We start from the raw sequence: 15,256 nt of genomic DNA on the forward strand, positions 1-15,256 counted from the left end.
ATGAAACCTCAGTATTGTTTGCCTGATTCTAAAAAAAGGAGACCCTCTAAACTGAACCAACTACAGAGGAATCAGTCTACTTAACATCGCTTACAAAATTTTCTCTGCCGTAATATGTGAACGTCTAAAGCCAATCGTCAACAACCTGATACAAGTAGGTCCTCATCAGTGTGGTTTTGGACGTTAAAAGTCCACAGTCGATTAAATATCCACATTACGGCAGATTCTGAAAAAACCAAATAACATCAAATCGACACCCACCATCTTTTCATCGATTTCAAGGCCGCATATGACAGCATCTACTGAGCAAAAAAAAGTACATGCTGACGTAAAGAAAGGACCTACAACACCGACGTCTCGGTCAAAACGTCACCATCGACCGACGTAGGCTTAGCCAGAAGGGTAAAAGTCCAACGACTAAGATTGCTGGGTAACCTAAAGCGCATAGAAACCAATGCTCCGGCTCAGAAAGCCTTCAAATCCACGCCCGCAGGACAGCGTGCGTCGTAGAGGAAGATCGCAGATCAGGTGGTGCACACAAGTAAAAAACTAGGGACAGCTAGATGGGGAAGTTTGTGGGTGAGGCCCTAATTCACACAGGACTTTAGTGCCACCTTAAATTGTTCAAGAAATAAAAAAGGACCTTGATATTATTTTATAACAAATACATTTGTGTATTGAAAACCAACATATTCGTATTCGTGAGTTTAATTTAAAAAAAACAGTCGGTCCATTTTATCTATTGTCAATAGAAGCATATTGAACTCGAAAAAATTTACAAGAAGCTAAGATTTGCCGCAAGTAACAATTTCAAAATGCTTTACCGTTTTGGAAAAGAAAACGTTGAGGGTTCAAAAAAGTATTTTATCATGAAGAAATTTAATTTACAAATTATAACTACCAATATTTATAAAATGGTACTTAAACCTAGAAAAGAGGGGGAGCTATTTACACGTGAAGAAAATATGCCAATATGGTATGTTATAGATGCAGGATTTCAAGCTATCGTTGTCCAAGGCACATGATTTGATCAGACTACTGTGTGCAGAGATGTGCACTTTGCACCAAAACTCATAATACAGAGGGAAAAACATGAACACCGCGAGGGTAAGGCCGCAATAAACATTCAAGCACTACCTCTAATGCAAGGGAATGTTTAACAAGTTTTATTTGTAAATGGCCGGGTTCAGTTCATAATTCAAGGATCTGGAAAAATAGTTTTCTTGAACCAATTAAGAGAAATTCAACCGAAACCATTTTACTGGCCGACGAGTGATTTGGGATTACATATTGGTTTTTATTTTTATATAAACAGCATAGGCAATCACCCTGAAAACTTCTCATGGTAGAAGTTATTGTCCTGCTTTTTAGCATGAGACTTATAAGATGTATGAGTGATTTCTCTAATTTCAGCTTATCCATTGCTGTTGATCGCCTGGGAACTGACTTCTCCTTCAATATCTAGGAAAGCTACTAGGTTATATTCTTTGCATTCGAGGGAATATTCAATAAAACGTACCAGCGAATGATTCTAATGATTTTCCCTTATAGTAAGCATGTTGAGCTGTGGAAATGAGACATGGTTTTAAGTTATGTCTGATGTACATTTCAATTAATCTTTCAAAGGTTTTAAGAAGAAAGGATGATAGGCTGATTGGTCGTAGATCTTTAGGGTTAACGTGGGTGGGTTTTAATGCTTTAGGAATGAAGACTGCTTTTGCCATTCTCCAGGCTTTGGGAATATATCTCAACCTTAAACAGCTTGTCAGAATGATTTCCAATGGTGGAATGATCATGTCTGAGTATTTTTGTAGTTCTGGTCCTGGAGATTTATATGGATCAAAGCTGTCTATTGCAGTTTTTCCCGCGTTATTAGATCAACTAAATCGCTTGTAGAAGCTTGATAAGTCGTTGAGTATGTAAGAGTTTCCTGAAAAGTGGGTGTCTAATAACAGATTAAGAGATTCTTTATCTGTGATAGTCCACGTGCCTGCTTCTGTCTTCAAAGCACTGGGTATTGTTGGACTTTTTGAGAGAATTTTCCTGAGTCTTGAGGCTACTGAAGTATTTTCTATTTTACCACAAAAGTTTCTCCAAGAAGACATCTTACTCTTCCTTTATTCTTTTTTATAGTGCTTTAGAGCTTGCCCCAGTCCCAGTCAGAAGGAGATCTAGTGTACTAAGATCTATTGAAGAGTTTGCGACAGCTCTTTCTGAATGGTTCTAGTTCTTTACGCCACCAATAAGGTTTCATTTTACCCTTTAAAATGGTTACAGGGCATGAAGTTCTCACTGATTCATTGAAGGCTTCGGTGAGACAGAAAGGTCTAGTTCATCTCTACTGGAGGAGCTTTTAAGAAGGTTGTGATCAAGCAGTTGTGCTATTACCTCTTATATCGCTTCCAGTTTGTATTACGGTGATTGCGAAAACCCGTAGATGTATTTGCCACATCTTTGAGCTCAAACTGAATATATCTGTGGTCAGAGAAGGAATTCTCTTTAGAGACATGCCAGTTTGAAATCAGATTGTGGATCAAGTCAGAACTCAGAGGTAAGTGTAATATCAAGTACCTCTTTCCTATTCTTGGTTACAAAAGTGGGTTCATTACCAATATTACCTATGAGTAGGTTAGTGTTTAGTAAGTAATCAAATAAGGACTCACCTCTCTCATTTGTATCAGAGCTACCCAGTATTTACTTCTATACTATTAGTATAGTAAGTAAGTACTTTAGTTTTATGCATTTGGCCCGTTGAGCTATCAAAACATTTAATTCTGCACGGTTATTGAATCAATGAATGATTCATAAGATAAGACGTTTGTAGTCCATTTTCGAAGGAAAAAGATGTGAATTTAAATTTAAAAATAAATATAAAAAACTGAGTGTAATCAGTGAAACAACGTTGTACATTAAAAGTTCTAGACAAAAGCTCATTTGAAAAGAAGGGAAGATGAAACTGAAATATTACTACAAAAGTCATTTTGATGGTAATCAAAAACGTTCGATATTTCCGTCTTTTAGATATTATATCAAGCTGAAAATTAATCATTCTTACCATCATCTTAAAAAACGTGAAACAAGTGTAATTGAACGGAAAGTAGGTGAGAATTCACATTTCACCTGTAGAGTAGGACAGATGGAAAAACTTACATAGTAATTTTTCCAGCGTTGTATAACATCTCTCTTGAACGATAGGAGGGTTACAATTCGGGAAGTCAGATTTTTGAACGTCAAGATCTTGTTATAAAATAAAGTCCCAAAAAACCGTTTACCTCTGAAATACAGGAGGATGCAATTCAATCTCTGGGAGCTTCAAGTCAACAGCCATCTGTTTTATCAGTATATCCAATTCCTGTATACATTGACGAAACCCTAGGTCAAGACGAAAACATCCTAACTCTACCTAAATATATGCAGAACGATGCGAGACAGCCATTTTAACGTCGCGTCGCCTTAAATGACTTGGACAGACCACTTAGCGAATGAGCACTAGACCAATTAGAAACTGACTATGATTACTATCGCATAATGATCATTTTCAAAATTAAAGCTCAATTCTAGATGTACGCTATCTTCAACCAACAAAGTTGTCAAATTTCGGAAGATACTAGTCCACATGATACCTAAGAACGTCATATGCAAACCGATAATGTAATTGTTTCGTACGGATTTATTGCAACCTAAAGCGGGATTGCGTAGTCATTTTTTCATATTTATTTAAAAACGTCGTTGGTCGGGCCATCATATACAAATGACGAGAGCTTTCAGTCAATTATTAATAACTAAAAATGGTCTAAATGGAATTATATGCACCCCAGGTAAACTGAGTAGTTTCGACACACAGCTCATCCCACATTGCATGAGCGATTATGTTGGACTTTTTCTTGTAGGTGCATACAGGACCGTAGATCACGCGAGGAATTTTTCTCTCGACCCAAGGTGCTTTCATCCACTTTTGTCAAAGTCCGTGCATCCGCACCGTACAGCTGGACGGGTATGATGAGGATCTTATATAAAGACACTTTGGTCGCTCGAGAGAGAGCTTTTTAAGAGTTATTCTTCGTTTGTTCTCCACCTCTAGGTTGAAAAAGTCCTTAACTACCTCCAAGATACGTTTGTTGATGGTTTTGAATGAGACGTCGGTGGTGTTGTTGATCGTATCTTGATGACAACCTGTTCTTTGTTTTGCCCTCATTAATCGTTTAACCCATTTTTTCCGCCTCTGCGCTTGGTTCTTTCGATTATATCAATGTCATTATAACATATTTGAGTAAAAGGACAGGGTTTTGAAAGATAATGCCTCTAGTTTTGACGTACGACTATTCTTTCAAGGACGATGTTAAGGAAAACGTATGGCAGCGGACCACGTTGTCTAAAACCTTTTTTGACAACCTTTATTGAAGCAGTGTGAATTTTCCATGGTCATCCTGCATTAACGGACGAGTTTACCAGGAATGCCAAAATTAGGCATGTCTCTTTACAGCTCGTTCCTGTAGATGCTGTGATAATCGGCTTTGAAATCGATAAAAAGATGAATTGATGTTCTTGTGTTTTCCAGGATCTGCCGTAATGTGAATATTTGATCGACTGTGGACTTTCCTGGTCTAAAACTACACTGTTAATGTAAGCCGCTGAAAATGTATGAAATAAATTTAAAGCTCTCAATACCTCAAAATGTTGAACAGTTTTATAATTTTCCATTAAATCAAACATAAACGGATATTAAATACATTTTTTCTAGGAGTGAATATTATTGAATATATCCTAACTTCCTCATACATATTCACGACTTATGCATTCAACACTTTAGCCTTAGCATTTTATTGATTTAATATAAAAATCGGTTCACCAGTCAAGCACCGAGTGATGGGTAATGCCTATGCATAAGTGCATATTATATTCAAGTGCAAACATCGTTTGGTCTGCACCACATTTTGTGGTTTAAAAAGTACACTTAAGAACACTGCTGAGAACAAAAAAAGGCTTGTCTGATGAACTTCTGATACTACGCCAACAAGATTATATACACACCACACAGAGCAAGCCATATGCTATGTCCAGCACACTGGCATACAATGGATACATCGTATCTATAGCCTTTAGATTATTCACCATACTCTATTACAGCAGTCAGCGTAACTTGCAACTTATGCGACCAAGAAGCCTATGTTTCTCCTGCTGCTGCTGCTTCTACTTCTATAGACCTTCTATATAGACCATAGTTTCATGCTTAAACCTTTTGTGGCTAGTTTGTCTAGGTAGGTACCAAGTGCTGCTGCTGCTGCTGGTGCGGTGGAAAAAGCCTGATTTATGTCGTGTTAAATGTAAATCACTGCAATATGAAAAGCACCATTTAAGTGAGTGTATAAGCTGTACTACATCGTACACTAAAGATACTCGTATACACCACGCCATCAGGCTGGAGCAGCACTTTGCATACCATATGCAATCCATGCACATTGTGTGATATGATGTACAATCCGTTTTAAATATACATATATTCGTATAGTATAGCTATATAATGTATACCTAATCTGAAAGTCCTGGGGACACTACACGTTTAACCACCATCGGCTGGTAATTTATTGCTGCATGCATAAATGCATGCATATGTGTTTTTATAAAGCGATACATATAGCTATAAGCGTCATAAGCATACTTACATATACCGTCGTGGGGTATAAATGTGAGTGGGTTATATTATGCATGGATATCAAAAGCCAAAAGCCAAATGGAAAATGTCCTTTGTTCAGCCACATGGTCTTTCTCGCTCATATAAACGGTGCCTGTGTCCTTCTTCTGATGGCCGATCTGGCCATTGTCCATTCATATAGCTTCCGAGTGTTTTTGTATGCCCAGATTCAAGTGGCATTTGTTTTAGGATATGTTTGTTATTGTTGTTGTTGTTTTTGTTCCCGATGCTTATGCTGCTTTGGTGGTGCAACATCTAAAGGCTATTTTTGGGCTCTTGACTTTAGAATAGTTGACCTTTGATGGGATAGCACACAAATAAATCTATTTGAGCTGGTTTGTTGTTATTATATGCATATATTCTCTCTACCGGCCGGTCCGCCATCGGTATAGGTAGGTATAGCGGTCTTATATGGTGTAGTGATATGGGGAGAATAGAAAAAGGGGTCATCCGAATATCGGATTCTGATTTATGCGACGAATGAATAATGTGCTCATTATAAATTCCCAATATGGCTATTATGTATGTGTGCATAACATTTGTAAGGGAATTAATTAGAATTATTCGGAACTTGCATCTTAAAGAGCCTTTGTATAAATAGTATATGTGTAGATTATATATGGTTTGGGCGATATAAAACTAAAAATATTAAATACAAAATTTAATCGGTAGTTTATTGAATCTAATCCTGCATTGTATTGTGTGAATATTTAATAAGAACTTGCTTGTGACGTAATATGATATTTAAAAATTAAAGACAAATCTGTATATATGCACCACGTGATTCAAAAAAGAAAATGGATGTATAGTTTTCTAATGATAACAGGTTTTCCTTTCTATTTTCTAGATTACAATATTTAGGAAACAAAAAAAAACTATCCCAAATTATGTTCTTTGTAAGTTTCTACATATCAGCTTTTATAAGAAATTGTAAGGTTTTAATATTAAAATATTTAAGGAATTAAAGGAATTAGAACTAACGCACTTTAACTAGAGGTAATTTCAACTTCATCATTATAAGAGAAACTCGAAAATAAAATAAATATTATTATTAATGTTTTGAATTTAAATTTATGTTTCCCGAAAGTAAAAAAATAAAATCATTTTTAGCCATTTAAGTAGCAAAAGTTTAATATTTTATCTCCTAAATTATAAATTCAACTTTCCAAAAAAAAATTAAGAAAATTTCAAAGTTTTCAAAGTTTTCTAAGGAAAATTCTAAAACATTTTTTTAAATTTTGCATAATACCGTAACATTGCTAGTTTAATGCCAATCAAAAGATATACAGAATTTTTAAAACAGACAATTTTTGAGAAATAGGTAAATATCATAATATAAAAATAATTTTACTACAGTAAATTGTTTCAATATAATATAAATTCACATTATTTTCTTTTATTTCTATAAAACAGTTATTGTTAAAGTTTATAGTAACGTTGTTTCATAAAAATATCAATTATTTAACTTTTTGCTTTTCTTTTAGAAATAGTTTTATTTTTGTAAATTTTGTAAAGGTAACATTATTTCTATGCGTTTAATATTTAATAAATGTTATCAGCTTCCATAATCCTTTTTGGGAATTCTGATACAACTTTTGTTCTAATTTTCAAAAAATATCTTACATTAAAACAAGTTCTGCCTTTATTTTTACACATAGTTCAAAAAACAGAACTATCAAAAACATGCTTCTAAAATATACAATATTTTGTGATAAAAATTGGGATATACACAACGAACAGTCTTTTCTCTCCATTCTGGATTTTGGCTAACAATATTATAAGTTTACAGTTTCAAAACACAGAATTCAAGACATACGGCATTATGACCAAACAGTATCATACAAAATTCTGTAAATCAGTATTTCGACCCGTTCTCCATTAGAAACTGCTAACCCCTACTTGTGATATTGAATTTCGAAAAACAAAAATGTTAATATTTCTAGGAATTTTAAGAAATTTGTTCTTAAGAAATTAAAAAAACAAAACAAGAGTTTGTTTGAGGTATACTTAGAATTTTAATTAGAAACATTGTATTAGGAATACTTCTATTTTTATCTTAAGAAATAAAACGCTTAACGTCAATCTGCTTAAAACCTTAATTTCCAAGTTTGAACTCAATGGACCCAACTGTTTAAGCAAAGGAAGCGAGGACAGACAGACGGACTGACTGAATCACCCGACCTACTTTTTTCGACTTCTTTGCAATCTTAAAACAATGTTTGATTAAAACTTCGATTTTATAATTATTTACGAATGCAATACATGCCATATAGTTCCTTTACGTAAAAATTTCGGATTAATTTTTAATACAAAAAGGATCGAATTTTGAACGTGATTTCGTAAAATTGCAAATTTTAAGTGTTTACAACACAAAAATTAAAATTGATGAAGAAATTGGAAATAATGAATGTTATTATTACAAAAAATGTTACTACAGAAAGTATGAAATCTTCTAATTTCCTGAAAAATGGGTCAAACCAGTTATGAAGTATTAAAACTACTATGGTAAGTGCTTTAAATTTTTCCGTTATCAAAGTTTGTTTAGTAAACTAAATCTTAGAAAGGTACGTCAAAAGATCGTTTCTTTCCAATTTCACGTTTCAAAGTAGAAAAGCTTATAGTCCAATCAAACACAAGACTATAATGTGAACAACAATTCTTTTATCAATTTTTCAATTTTTGTCCTAGGCTCTCCTTAAATATTCGGACAACGTTTTTATCAGCAAAATCTGAATCGTACGTAGTCTAGTAATATTGTTCTATATCTTATTTTTAAATATATACTTTATATTTGAACGTTCCTTAGAAGCGCTGGTGATCTCATTGTTTATTTTACCGAAGATTGGAACAAGTCTTTTCATCGTTTTGGAGAAAGAAAGATTATCTCACTTGATAGCTAAATGGCATTTGCTAGGATGTGACATCAAGCTCTCTTATCGAAAATGCGTTCATTTGGTATTTTTTTGGGTTAGAAATTACCTTTTAGACCGTTGAATTCAAAATGAACGCTGGTGTGCCGGAGGACTCCGTTTTTTCTCCGACGCTCTTCCTTATTAACTTACCATAAGAAGTTATTGTAATGATTCCAATTTTTCAAATTGAAAATTTTGACATTTCTCGACGTTTTAAGGGCAATAGAGTCGATATAAAAGATTTTTAGGAAGATGTCTGTGCGTGCGTGTGTACGTACGTTCGCGAAGTTTTCAACGTTGCCCATAGCTCCAGAACCAGAAGAGATATCGACTTCAAACAAATTTTGTTGTACAGATAATAAAGCAGAAAGATGCAGAAAAGGATCTCAACAAAATTGTTTGGGTAGTATTTTTACCATAGCAGTTTGAAAAAAAAAAAATCAAATTTTGGTTAACCCTAAATATCTCACGAACCAATGGCTCTAGAGACTTGAATTAAATTGTATACTATATATTGTAACGTGATACCAAACAAATATAATTTTGGAAATAATTCTAATTAACGATTTGTTTTATAAATCAAAATAATTGAAAAAAAAAATGTTCAACTCGAAAATACAAATATGATTTTATCACCAAAACAATTTTGATCGAGAAACAAATAACAACATCTGGTAAAATTTTGAGAAAAAATTGAATTGACAGTTTTTTTTTATAAAAAATAAAAACCTAAAAAATATTACTCAAAGTTTGTAAAAATTGAATTTCGACTCAAATATCATTTCAAAAATTTGAGATTATGGCTTCCAACTAATTTGAACTTATAAGAAATATTGTTTTCAATATGCTGAAAAATGTTGAGATAAATCGAATTTACAATTTTTTTTTACAAATTTGTAATTTTAACATTTTTAAGAATAATTCAACTAACAACTTTTTTAACCCAACCCTAAAAGCTTTTAAGCAAGACAAATCGACAATCGAAGCTTAAACTCACTAAATAGTTTTGCTGATGACTGTACCCTTTTTATACTCGTTTGTAGATTCTCATCCTTATCCTTTGGATGTGGACTACCAACGGCAGCATATTATAATCGCTTTAAATTTTGATCTTGTCAGCAAATCATGTAGAATTTAATGCTTTGAAAACTCAATTCCGTCTACTGTCTCAAAAGCGGAACCATCTCGCAATTTCTTTGTTTTAAAAACTTTTGTTTAAACTTGATACATTTTTAAGGTATCCAAAGCGTTTCTTATCATGGACATCAAACTGATTCCCAATCAAATTGAGTTTATTATGACCAATTAAAATACCTTCTACCCTACAAACATTTTATATAAATATATGTGGACTGAAAATGTGTGATTTAATCAGAAAAACCTTTTTTATTCAAACGCATTATTTTTTAAATGCAAATTCCTTTATAGTCGCATATTTACTTTAACCATATTCTATATATAAGTCATACAAATCCTATACCCACTATTTATATATTATTATACTGTTAAACAAACTTTCTTAAGTTGATCTTACGAATTTTATTCCTACCTTATACAAATACAAATTGTATTATGTATACGATGTGTTATATTTGTACGTACCTTCATTATAAGGACACATTTCTCTGGTATAATTAAAAATTCCACAATGTAAATAACAATACCTTAGTAATTTTCTTCACGTCATATAAACATTCATATAATTTTATGTATGATGGCTGAAGCTGCTTATAATACGGCTTAGCTCGAAAATTAAATACAAACAAAAATAATAATTAAAAAACATGTTAATATATAATCGTGTCCTGCATAAGGATGAAAAATTCCTTACCAAGCAAAATCTCTTTTCTTGAGGACGTGGTTGGCGGTCGGTGTGCGGCGCGTCGGTAACGGCTGACGTTGACGGCTGGCATGGCGGTTGACGAAGAATATGGGAATAGTTTTCGTTTTCTTGTCAACTTTTATTCGTGTTTTTCGTTGGCATTTTCTTTTTGATTTGATTTATGGAATATTCTCACGAATAATAAGTTGGAATTTCGGTCCCCATTTTTGTCATACCAATTTTATTTACATAAATTTAACATACATTCGTGTTATTGAAATTATTATGAGCAATGAAAGCTGGAATTATTACCTACTGTGTAATTGTATATAGCCGCATAAATAAGGTTGATACTTAGCTAAAAAAAGGTAGCTTAGAATTATTAGCGCTAAGATATTAGTTTCTTTTGTTTATGGATTTTTGTATATATATTCTCAAATCATAATGGCTCAGATGATATGAGAAGTTTATTTATTTGCAAATTAAATTCAACTCCCAGGGCAATACTAACTATAAACTTATAGTTGGTAAGAACGAAAAGAAGTTAATCTTAGTATTTATTAAGAATAGCGCATATATTAAAGTGTGTGTTTATTTTTGTATGAAAGTGTATAATTTCAAGTTCTAAAGTTGTTAAAGGTATTCCATAATTTCTTTAAATATATTTTTTAAGAATACATTTAAAGAAAAGTTGTATTTAGGCAGTTAACAAACGTTTATTTCAATATATCAATAATTGTGACACGTGCTGTTTAACACTTTGCAAGTCGGCGTCTTGTTGAAACCACATATCCTGCTATATTATGGCCAGCATCGTTTTTAAAAAAATTAGATTTTGTGCTTATAACGATGTCTTAATTTATATTAAGGCTTCAAATATAACAATATTGTGCTTTGAAAATTGGGATCAACAGCAATCTTATTTTGGAAACTTTGAACACATCTACGCCTTTCAAGGTGATCATACGTCCTCAACTCTTGAAAAGCCATACCAAACTAAAAAAAAATGGTTGCCTGTTTAAATAGTGTCGCCAACTTAAATTTCTACATGTAGTTACCTTCCAGTAGAATGTATTAAGCAACATTTTTAACATTGTTCAGGAAACAAAAAGAAACGTCTCATTGATTTTAGTTATTTTTTTGTGTATTGTAATTGAAGGAACAGATTTGGAGACGGATTTTCAGAATACAAAACTTTACATCATTGTAAAACCAAAATTTCAATCAGATAAGACAAGTTTTTGTCGCTTAGTACATTTTCGTGGTCAAGACATTGGAGCTTGATACAATGGTAAATGGCGCTTAAGACACTGTAATGGTCACAAAAAATAAAAGTTTGAAATAAATTGTGTCGTTTAATTCATGTTTTATTTTGTTCTCATTAATAATAAAAATGTTTATAAAAAGTAACATAACATTCATTTCAAAAAAATCAAAAAGGACACTTTAGAATTACTTAATTAATTTTAGGCATAAAAACGGAAGATTCGTCTTGTTTCTCACCTTCTGTATGTATTATATCCTCGTATTCTTGAATGTATCGTTCAGGAATAAACTTTCTTTTAAGCAGACTCTCTAAATCCTTGCGTTTCGGGCCTGGTATTGACAGTTTGGACGAATATAGAATGTCAGGTTCATTGAATTCTTCAAGGCAACAAAAATTCAGTGTATAGAAAAGAGAAGGTGTTTGAAATTGCGAATATTTTATTTCAGTTGATGATTTAGAAAAAACGAACATATTAGATTCCGTTATCTTGAAATTAGTTTGCTCCTCGGATTTTACTCCTTTAGTTGGAAAATACTTCAGCGCTTCTTTTTTCCAATCACGGAAATCTTTGTATATCAACACTACCACCTCATATGGTTTGGGATTTATCCTTGAATTCGAAATGTCCTTTGTTTTTGTCTTCTTTTCAATTTCTTTGCGTCGTCGACTTTTGATAGGAACACGATCAACACAAGATAATAGATCATCTATTTGCTGTGTATGTGGCAGTTTCCAATAAAAGTCGAAAACAGCTTGCCTTTGTGACCCACTTAATCTAGAAGCACATTTGTTTTGGCAGCTCTTGCATGGATTTCTTTGCACAGATTTATTTTTTTTCACAACACGAGCTCTTTTTTAGTCTACCATCAACCCCGGTTACATTTACATACCTCAATGGCCATGACTTTCGGCTTTGGAATCTCGTTTAATTTTCGATGTTCTATTATTTCATCGGAACTTGAATTTTGTATAGAATCATTATGCCAAGATGAACTCCCAACTGTTTACAACGGATCACACTCAGACCCAGATACAAATTTGTATGGTGCAGTCAAACTTCTTTCGAACGAAGTACTTTAAGTATTTTTCAAAATGATCAACCTACTTAAAAATATATTAAAATAAAAGAAACCCGTATCTGGAGTGTTATAACCGACAAAAATGGAGCCAGTTCTATTTGGAAGAGTGTGCTAAGCGACAATTTCGGTTAAACTATGCGACATCTAACAAAACTTATGTGTGGACGTTTGGTTGCTTAAGACAATAAGGTTTTTAAAAATGTCACTTAGCATAATTTCAATGGCGGATAATACAAATTTCAGGGAGCAACATTATTCCATTGAGAAAACTTGGCGGTTGTTACAATTTTATTTGCTCTTTACTTTCTTTTGTATACATGATAAGACAGCGAAACCCAGGCCAAATGTGGCGCTTAACTTCTAGTATAGTGCCACATTAAAAAATCATTTTCGAAAAAATGCCGCGTAATACATTCTTACGGGAATGTATTTTTTTAAGAATTTGAGTGAGAAATATTATTGGAATTAATTTTGCAGTATAATAAACTTTAAGGGCAATTTCCTTCCTGGTCTCAAAAACTCGGTTTTTTGAAAAGTTGGTACTCGTTCTAACTCATTTCTTTCATCAAGTTCTAGAACATAAGAACTCTGATTTAAATTGCAGTCTTGGATAAAACTTTGATTTACTTTTAGGATATAAGAACTCTGTTTAGCAATGTTTTTAATTCTTTTAACGATTTAATGATCATGTTATATTTTTTTTATAAATTTTAAGCAACCGTTTTTTTTTTTTAATGTGTTCAATTAAAACTGAGAAACATTCAATTATTATTACTCGATAGAATGTCAAAATTGTATGTCAGAAAATCCTAGCCGAACTCTATGAAAGAATTTTATTATTCGTTTAGAACTTTTTTTTACAAAACCTAAATCTAGGTTCATAAAACTCAACAATAAATGTACATTGGTTTCCAAGGAAAATATAGAAAGTGAAGAAATGGTCTAGTTCTAAATATTTTAATGAAAAAGAGGCTGGCGATACACACTGATGACTTCCTATCCCTTCTGTCCATTTGTCTTTCTTAAAAGGTTTGTTGGTTTTCGTTTTATTACCAACATTTATTAGATTATTTATTTATTTATTGGTACTTTTCAAGGAATTAGCTATAAGATAATAACATGTTATTTATTATTTAAATATGACCTTTGACATTCAATAAGTCCAATCTTTCAATACTTTTTAATTATGGCTTAAACATTAGTTTCAAATAATGTGTCAGAGCTGCTTTATTGTTGGGCATGACACAATGACTGTTTTCTGGAAATAAAGTAGTTTAGCCGATGATTTTTTAGTACCAACAATTTAGTCAGCATGGCTCAAAGACGTTAAAGTACATTCAGCTCCTTCCTAATTTCGAAGGAAATAAGAACCTATGATTCCAAGCACCAAGCAATCAATTTTAAAAGATGTAATGATTATTTGTTACGTTGTCTTTGCTCAATATACGGCAATGGTTCTTTTATTGGTAAAGACATTAAACCAAAAATAAGCTATTGCTCTTTGCACTAATAGTTATATTTTTTTTCAACATTTTGGAGCATTGTAGTGGGTTTTTAAATTCAAATGCTTCTGAACTGCAATGTAAACACAGTTCGACATTGTTTTTTTTTTTAAACCAGAAACAACAATTGAAACACCTTATATATCGATTTTTTAGAAATATTCTGCAATAGTTGTTGCAAGAACAAAGTTAAATGAATATTGTTATAAAATCAATCAATAAAATTAATTGTATACTTAAGTTATACCGGCCTGAATAAATTTAATTGTCAATAAAATGTATGATAGACTGAGGAACTTTGTATAAGTATTTCAAAAAACGTTGGTAACACCATTAGTTTTTACCATGGAGCAGTGGAGTGTCTTTCGCTGTTTGTCCGCATACGAATCATTTCTTGAAAACAACGCATGGCCCCGTACGTACTGTAACAACTTCCGCAAAAAAGTCGACGTTCTTTAGAGAAGCTTTTGTTATTTGAGGTGAATGACGATATGCTGGTATTTATGAGTAATGAAACGCTTTTCGTGCCTTGACGGTTTTGTAAATAAGCGACATTTTTGTTATTATGCTGTAGAAAACCTTTAAAGCCTTGGTCCTTACTTTTTTGAGGAATAAGGGAACCGTCAATAGTGCCCGTACATGACAGAGTTGCGTAGAAGAAGACGAATTATCAAATGGCTGGTTTTCAACAAAATTCAGCACTTCTTCACACTGCTACAAAGAACGTTGTATGCGATATGTTTCCCGGCTGCCTAATTTCAGATTTTGGAGATATGCATTGGAATAATAGATCACCTGACTTAGCGGTGTGCGAGTTTTTAGTTTTGGGTTGTATGAAGTCACGTGTTTACGAGTAAAAACCACGTACACCAGACGAACTTAAGGATGCAATAAAAACGGAAATTACATTAATAGACGAAAATTTGCTTCAAAACGTTCACTTAAATTCTTCATGATACGAACAAAATGGACGTCAAATTCT

Source organism: Eupeodes corollae, chromosome 1 (genome assembly GCF_945859685.1).
Source record: "Eupeodes corollae chromosome 1, idEupCoro1.1, whole genome shotgun sequence".
Classification (NCBI taxonomy): domain Eukaryota; kingdom Metazoa; phylum Arthropoda; class Insecta; order Diptera; family Syrphidae; genus Eupeodes; species Eupeodes corollae.